This window comes from Hirundo rustica, chromosome Z (genome assembly GCF_015227805.2).
Source record: "Hirundo rustica isolate bHirRus1 chromosome Z, bHirRus1.pri.v3, whole genome shotgun sequence".
Taxonomy (NCBI): Eukaryota; Metazoa; Chordata; class Aves; order Passeriformes; family Hirundinidae; genus Hirundo; species Hirundo rustica.
In genome coordinates, this window is record NC_053488.1 from 31,248,796 (window position 1) to 31,257,982 (window position 9,187).

Below are 9,187 nucleotides of genomic sequence, written 5' to 3' on the forward strand. Positions count from 1 at the left end.
AGTGCTGAAGAAGCCATGATGGCTGGAAAGGGCTGGCTTAGCTCCAGCAGGGCAGGCAAAGGGGATCTGAATCTCCTGGGCACACAAGATGATGATGGTAGATTTCCCAGAACTGGACTTTCTGTTGACAGTGGACTCCTCCCTCAGTAAACAGCAGCCTGACCGTCCTCTCTGATGATGAGAGCAGGAAGAACCCTCAGCTCCCCCAGCCCTGTCCTTTTCTCTTCTCCAAAACTCGTGTGATCTTCCCCCTCTGGAATTTCAGCCACCTCTTTTGTGTGGGTTAAGCACCCTCTAAGCATCAGTACTTAGTCTCTTAGGAACTTATAGGGAAAAATTCTATAGGGAAAAAAAAGAAAAAAAAGAAAAAAAAAAAAAAAAAAAAATAAAAAAATAAAAAAATAAAAAAAAACAACAAAACAAAAGTAAAAAAAAAAAAAAATAAAAAAAAAAAAAGGAACAAACCTAACCCCCAACAATAACCCAGAGCATACACATATACATAGAAATGTACATTTGCTCTCTGACATTCAGCTCAAGCTTCTGCTTAAAACAGAATTCAGCTGGATCAAAATTTGCAATAGGAGTATTTACGTTTTCAGATAGTGAGTTTAAGAGCATTTAGGTAATATTAATTTTCAATGGTGTGGATGCTGGAACTTTTATCTCTTACAAATGAAAATGGAACTGCATCAGTATATTGGAAGCTATCCTACGAAGGTTAAAGTCATCAACACAGAAGAGATAAGGAACTACTTGTGAAACATCTATCTTCTTTCAGAGATGGAAAGGGATTTACTAGCAGCTACTAGACAACAAAAGAGTAAATGGTGGATTAGGGGCCAGTTTTAAAGTTCTGTTCTACTTACTTTGTCCTTTTTCTGCTCTGTGTCCCAATAAAGTCTCTACACAAGAATGCAGAGAAACCAGCAGTTACCATGAGAGAATTGCACTGAAATAAACTACCCCATGTCACTCTGCCTTCCATAGATTTCAAGTCAGCTGGAGTGAAACAGATTTATACTGATGTATATATATACTGAAGCATGTAGCACATGCTTTTGTAACACCTTTCTTAGTTACTTTTGTCTCTTTATTTTCTCTTCACCAATAATTTTTAATTTTCTCAGGAAAAAAATTGCTATTGGGAATGTCAGTGCAAGATGGCTAAAGGCTGCTTTCATAGTTACTCTTTAGATGGCTTCTGCTTAGATGAACTGTCATGATTTATGCTTTTCTGTCCATTTCTTTTGTTAGAGCACCAGATTTAAAGCACAAAATAATCACTTCAACTCCCTTTCCTATCTCTCAATTTAATTCTATATTTGTAAATAAGACTCAGGAAGTTTGATACAATTATGAAAAATTTATCTTTAAATGTTGCTCCCTAATGACAAGAGACATAAAAAGAGTATCACAAGATTAGGAGCCCAGTAAATTAATCCAGTAGGCTGCTGTGTTCTACATTTTAAAAATGAACCAATATTGTGAACCATTGTGGTAAAAAAAAAAAACCAAAAAAACAAACACAAAAAAGCAAGCAAGCAACCAACCAGAAACAACAAAACACACAGACACACAAACCCCTACCCACCCAAACAAACAAAAACCAAACAACAACAACAACAACAAACCCCACCAAAACCACCAAACAAACAAAAAGAAAAAACCACCATGGCAGTAATTTTTTTTTTTTTTTTTTTTTTTTCCTGTGAAAAGAATTCGCTCAGAAAATAGAAAATTTCTCCTGGGGAATAGGTATCTAAGACAAAGGTTTTCTTTAATAGTTTTAGCTTAAGGAGAGGAGGCATGTCTATATGCACCTGGAAAAGTGTAGGATAATATAATAAGAAGATATCTATAATTAGTTCCTTGTTTCTGTAAGATCACAGGTAACAGTGTAGTTACTTATGCATTTTCAGTGCCATGGAGGCCTCACTGTACTGTAATTCAGTATATTAGACTATGTGCAAGGGAAGGCAAGTAAGAATAACAAGGCAGACAAGGGTCTGTGGGAACACAGAACGTCTTCTCAAACAGATACTCAGGAAAATCCTTAGGTCACACTTATCATAGAATTGCAAAGTTTGCCTTTTTCTTCCCTGACCAAAGACATAAAAATTGTGTAAAATAATCCCTCTTCTTTGGAAAACCTTTCCATGATCTTCTGTACAGGTCCTTTTACTCTAGAAGACATTTCTTCTAGAGTGTACATTTTCTTCTTTCTCCTTCCCACAGAAAGGCAAATATATATATATATACAAAAATTGGTATTTGTGAAAGAGGAATACATATTCATCATATTTTTTTTCATTTAACCTGTGTGGGGTTTTTTTGTCATTTTTATAACCTCCTATATTTTTCAAGCAAAAATACCAATAAAATAAAGGGTAACCATTTACATACCCCAGACTGTAGATTCACAGTATTAATGAAGAGAAAGCTGGCATTGATTCCAAATATAAATCAGCCAAAGGTTTTTCTGAGTCTTTCATGAGTCAGTAGAGAATTTTGATTGCACAATCTTTTTATCCCCAGTTCTGAGGCATGTGGCAGCAGTCTCCCATTAACTGAACTCACACACTAAATTCTGGACTACAGCAAGAGAGTACAGATGGAAGAATTTGCATGATTATGTTCACTAAAATAATTCTAATGATGAAAGACACAAAGGTTGGAATAGCACTTCAAATGGACACATATCAAGTGTCTACAGTAATGTTATGGAGGAATTTAGTTTGACAAATAACTCTTTCTTTTAAAGGTAAATGTGAACCAGAAGAGTACCTTCTTCCCTCTCTCCATGCTACTTTTCTTTTTGATTTCCTTCTGACTTGAAATATTTTCTTTTTTTAAATGCTACCCCAATGCATCTTTAAATTTATCCTCATTTGAGGAGCTATCTCTGCTTATTCCTATTATAATTGCTTACTATGTTAAAACAATATTAATATATAACAATAATCTCATATTGAGAATTATTAAAATTTCAAAAATATATTATTATTCTGTCTTCAAAAGTATCTATTTATGAAAGTGGTAGAAGATTATCTATGACTTTAAAAATTAGAGCATTACTGTTAAAAATCTTCATATTGTTTAAATCTTCATATTGTACATATTACTAAGTACTTAGTATTTGAGAGAACTAACTACAGTACCCTGAGTGCATTATGATAACTTCAGTTCTTTTGTTCAGACAGTAGTATTTAAAGATTTTTAACTTTGAGAGAGAGTAGTACTTCAGCACTCAGTTTTAAGGTAAGTAATCTTTAATATTGACCAAATCTCTTGGATTAAAGAAAAGTGTGTTATCATATATGAAAAAAACAGATAGCCTATTTCAAACCACTTTTAAAAAATAGTCTGTGGTTTTGATCTTGAAATATAAATGAATTCTTTACCAAGAAGGGACAAAAAAGCTATTTCTATATCTATGCAAGAAAGGGAATCTAAAGCTAACTCCTAAGGTTTTGGGGGAAGGGGGGGTTTGGCTTTGTTTGTTTGTTTCTTTTTTGTTTGTTTTGGTTTTGTTTTTGTTTTTTGTTTGGTTTGGGGTTTTTAAAATTAGTTTTGGGGGTTTTTTTTAATTTCTGTGCATTTGACTGCTGAGCATGGTTGGTTTTGATCTCTGTCTCAAACAAATAATTGTTGAACTTCAAAAGGTACCTTACAAAGAAATATGAAATTGGATGCATAATTTTCCATACCGTTGCATAATGAAAATTATGTAATGGAATATTATTATATGGTGGATTGACCCTGGGTGGACACCAGGTACACACCAAGAAACTCAGGTAACCTACCTCCTCAGCTGGAGAGGAGGGAAAAATACAAAGAAAGGCTTACAGGTCAAGATAAGGACAGGGAGATCATACACCAATTATCATCATGGGTAAAGCCAGCTTGGGGTAATTGATTTACTGCCAGTGAGAATCAGAGTTGGATTACAACAAATAAGCCCAAAATTTAAAAATGCTTTTCCTGGACCACCCATTTCCCCTTCCCTGACTCATTTATTTTGTTTCCCTCCTTCTCCTGGGTGGCACAGGGGTAAAGTGTATGAGGGTTGTGGTAAATTCATCACACATTACTTCTGGTGTTCATTCCTCCTCCCACTCTTCTTCTGCTTCAGTGTGGGGCCTCTCCCACAGGAGAGAGTCTTCTGTGAATGCCTTCAATATTGGTCATTCCTGCATGCCTGCAGTTCTTCACTGGTGTTACATTGTGGGTCCCTTCAGGCACAGGCTGCTCCAGCATGGGTCCCCTGTGGAGTCACAAGTCCTGTCAGCAAACCTGCCCCAGCCTGGTTTTCTCTCTCCTCAGTCCCACAACCTCTGCCCACAGTCACAGGCTTCCCATGGGTCATAGTCTCCTTTGGGTGTCCACCTGCTATGTGAGGTCCTCCACAGGCTGCAGATGGATCTCTGCATCCCTGTGGCACTCCATGGGCCGCAGGGGCAGCACTGCCACACCTTGGGCTGGCTGCCTGGCCTGCACCGCAGGCTGCAGCAGAACCTCAGTGCTCCAGTGCCTGGAGCACTTTCTGTCCCTTCTTCTGCACCAACCTAAGTGTCTGCAGACGTGTTTCTGCCACAAATTTTCACTTGTCTTTTCTCTAGTGGAAATTGTACAGGTGTTTTCCCCTTTTCTAAAATACTTTATCACAGGGCTTGACCCTGTGGCCAGTCACAGGTTCATCTCAGGGCCAGCTAAGATTGGCTCTGATGTGAGAAGCTTCTAGAAGTCACACTTGTAGCTAAAAAAACCTCACTACACAAACCTAACTCAGATTATTTCTAAGATACATTTGATGTAATTCTTTTAAATAAGTTATCCCTAATTTTTAAAGAAATATGATTAATCACATGAAAATTTAATAATAATTAAATTGAATGTTCTCTTCCCTTTTTTCCGTGGGGAATAAGATTAGTAGACTTAAAAATCACAAAGCAGAATAATACAGAAAGTATATGTGAAATATAAACTCTAGTGACCTTGAAAAGTTGTTGCACTTGTCACTTCTCAGTTTGCAGAAGAGCACTGAAAATTATTCACCTGTAGAAAGTAAATGATATTTTTGTTCTTGAGAAAAGTTATCATTCTAAGATACTATATTGTCTTAGAGAAAATTGGCCCCTAACTGGAGAACTGTATCCATCTCTGCAGTCCTCAATATAGGAAGGATATGGACCTTTTGGAAATGGTTCGGAGGAGAACCATGAAAACAGTCAAAGGGCTAGAATATACCTCCTATGAAGAAAGGCTGTGATGGTTGGAGTTATTCAGCCCAGAGAAAATAAATATCCAGGGAAAAATTGTTGAAGCCTTCCATTTCCTAAGAGGTCTTATAAAGAAGACAAAGAGACATTTTTTACCGTGACTTGTAGTGACAAAACAAGGCATGATTGCTTTAAATTTGTAAGAAAGTAGATTCAGATTGAACCTAAGGAAGAAATGTTCTGTAACAGTGGTGAGACACTGTGATATCCCACAACTGGAAGTGTTCAAGAAAAGTGTGAAGGGGTCTTTGGGCAACCTGGTCCAGTAAAAGATGTCCGTGATCATGGCAGCAGATAGGATTAAATGATTTTTGATGATCCCTTTTTTTGCAATGCCTTTCTCAGAGCACTGGCTCCTTCTACCCAGGCTAGCTCTGACACTGAGATCAGTCAGGGAACACTCCTCTGGATCTTAGGAACCAGTGGAGTGGCCAAGGGGGTTTTCCCCTTTTCAGAGGAGAGGCCTTGCCGAAGATGGAGGGAGGAGTCAGACTCAGTTGGAGCAAAAGGCCAAGGTGCTTATTCAGTCCCACGTGGGGACATCGTAACCTCAGGGAGTATGTCCAGCCAAGCCACCCGGAGCGGTAAGCTCCGGGATTAAATACAGGGGAGGGACTAAGGGAGGAGACAAACCAACATCCAGTGACGGACAAGGTGGGAGTGGAACAGGGTTGGAGGGACATTTAAAGAAACCAATGAGAACATAAGGGAAGGAACCTTCTCAGCTCCTGTCCTATCACTCGATGCCCTTACCCGAAGTCTCTAGAAGCCGGGAGGAACAATCGAATGACAGGCAGGGCCCACAGGAGAGGACTAGAAGGAATATGGGAGGATTGACAGGGAAGAGGGGCAGGGACCAACCTCTGAACATACCATATCTTAGGAGAACAGGGGAGTACAGAACAAAGCATTACAATGAAAATAAATAACATAAAATACAATATGTAAATAAATAACAAAAAGCACAATGCAACACCCTTTCAATTCGAACACTTCTATGATTCTCTGACTTTTTATTTGGCATACACCTTTCCATGCTGCTAAAAATCTTCAATTGATTCTAATTTTCTTCAATAAGTCTACATTTCACATTCAGCTTTGAACTCTATAGTCACTTCTGTGACATTTTTTTGCTGCAATTAAAATAAGTCTTTCTCTGTCCTATTTTAAAACTAAATACATTAAACCCAGAAATTTCAGTGAACACCAAAAACTGCTGTCAGGGAATTTACTGCAAAGAGAAATTAATTTTGAACCTTAATGTTTTCTGTTTGGAGTATCCAGTCTGACCAGAAACCTTTCAGCTTTGTACTGGTTTTTTTACTGTTTCTTTCATTTACAATAACACACTTCCATCTTGGAACAACAGACCTTCACGCCCCCCTCCTCCCCCATGAAAATGTGTTTTCTGTAAAGAAAATTATTGTCTTCCACAAACTTGTGCTAGTGACTTCTGACCCTAGCAATTAAGTCTGTCTGTCTTGACCTTAACTGAATGCTAACCTCCATCAGCTTTGCCATTTGAACAATTAAATAAAACCATAAAGCATGTCATATCTAAAATTAGGTGAAACTGGTACCTATTGTAGGGTGTCATTACATATTAGCTTGAACACTTCATTAAATGCTATCCTGAATATTAATGTCCATGGGAAACGTATTTTCCATAGTGCAAATAAATCTGAAAAAAACTGATAATGGTCCTCGTTTAGAACACATTGATTACGTCTATCTGGTGACACAGTATTGTTTTGTTTGATCTTCTGTCACTGTTTCCATACCTGAAACAACTACTACTTCCTAGTTAGGAATTATCCTGTGTCTGAGGATAATATGAAAAGTATGTTTTACTTCCATGTTGACTTTGTGGAAATAGGATCAAAAAATTTCTTCTAAATTACTCTGGCTAAACTATTATACTTGCAGCCTATAGATGAAATGTGTATTAAAATAAAAAAAGAAATCTGGGTCCAAGAAGATTTACCATTTGCAGATATTCTGGAACTGCAGCTGCATTTTCTGGACACTTCATCCTCAATTACACTTGATCCAGCCATCTTATAAATATCTTTTCACATTACTCTTTGAAACTTTCTGCGACTTTCACATTCTTCTCATTTTGTTCCCTTATAGGCAGACATTCACCAAGTCATGCTAATTCCCTTTCTTCTCCACCCTGGCAGTTTTATAATATCTAAGTAGTGGTCAACATCTCAAGTACAGAAAGCATTCTCTTTTGTCCTTTGATGTTTTGTTTTTATTCCTAGGTAATCTAAACTACTAGTTACAGCAATCCTTCTTTGATTAGTGCCTTTGATAGGGTACACTAGTATTCTCATCTTTAAATTTACACAAAATATACATTCTGATGCTCCTTGACACCTTTGGGGAAAATATCTTATTTCCTCTGGATTTTGAAGATGACTCTTCAGACAGCATAGTTTGCTAGAAAACTGGATTTATGCATAGAAAAAAAGTAGTTATACATTTTCAATTAAACAACAGATCTGTGACCTTAAGGGAAAAAGATTGGAAAACAAGGCAAGGCAAGAACTCAGCTTCAAAAGCCTACACTGGCTATACTCCACTGACTTCTTTCAGTAGACATAAATATGAAAGCAGGTATTTCTACTTTGTCCTAGCTATGCAGATCATAATAAAAGGATGTGAAATTAAATGCAGTGCATTAGATAGAAACATAAATGTTGACTTCATTCTCATATTTTCCAAACCAATTAGAGTTTTCCCAAGACAGATTATTAAAGCTACTTCAGATTTACAAACAGTTCAAGGGAGATAGTTCACATGAAATTACATGAGTCATTGATTTTACTGAAAGATTTTGCAAAATACCTGTAGGGATTCATACACAGTTGCTGACCAGTGGATAAAAATTCTAATTGAATAAACAGGGACAAGTTCACAGATGCTCATTAGCTAGAAGTTTTATTTTATGTAAGATTCAACAAAGGTGACCTTTTCTTAAAAAAAAGAGCAGAAATAGCTGTTGTGAATGCTATGTATTCTCTAGTCACTTTTTCTAGGTACCTCTCATAGTTATTTTAAGAATTTCTCCTTTAACTGCTCATATCTAAAATATGTGTGAGAATCCCATTGACTGCATGAAGAAAATAATTCAAATTTCCTTTGTGATTACTTGTAAGTCAATGCAGTGCAGAAAAAGAAATGCTGTCGTATTCTAATGAAAATTAAATAAGAACCATGCAAAGCAACTTTAGACATTAAAAATCTGGTTTAAAAGAAGGACACGAATAATAGAGAAAGTGAAAAGTACATGCCAGCATGATGTATAGAACTGGAAATATCTGTGCCATGGAAGACACAAATTTGGCACAAAAACCTCTCAAACAAAAACAACAACCTTCCCCTCCCACTCCAAAAACCCCCCAAACCAACAGACAACAACACCAAAACTCACACAAGAAGAAGCTGAATGAAAATGTGCATCCTACTGATCACAAATCGTTCATGGAAGAATGAGGTCTCTTTAGAACTATTTCACAGTAATTTCACTAATCAGTAATTTCAAAGCAATTTTTTGACACTCCCAAAGCTTCAAGTTCCAACTGTATTCTAGAGTATTAACATGAATTTCCTACTGCAGAACAGTAAGTATCTGATAATAAGGCAGGGATCTCAAAGACTACAGGAACATATGAAACATTTTTTTCTTTTTCTTTACAAGTAAATTGGAAGACTTTTTTCATTCCTTTGTAAAGAAAGGAAGTTTGTTGTTCATTCATTATTATAAACCTTACAATGAGGATTACTCCAGGTGTACAATTAGTAACCAAAGAACAGCAGGTTTTCAGTAAGGTGTATCAGAGGTCTTTAATCTACTTTTGTACTTCTTACCTGGATTGCCATTGATATTCTAGCAGTAT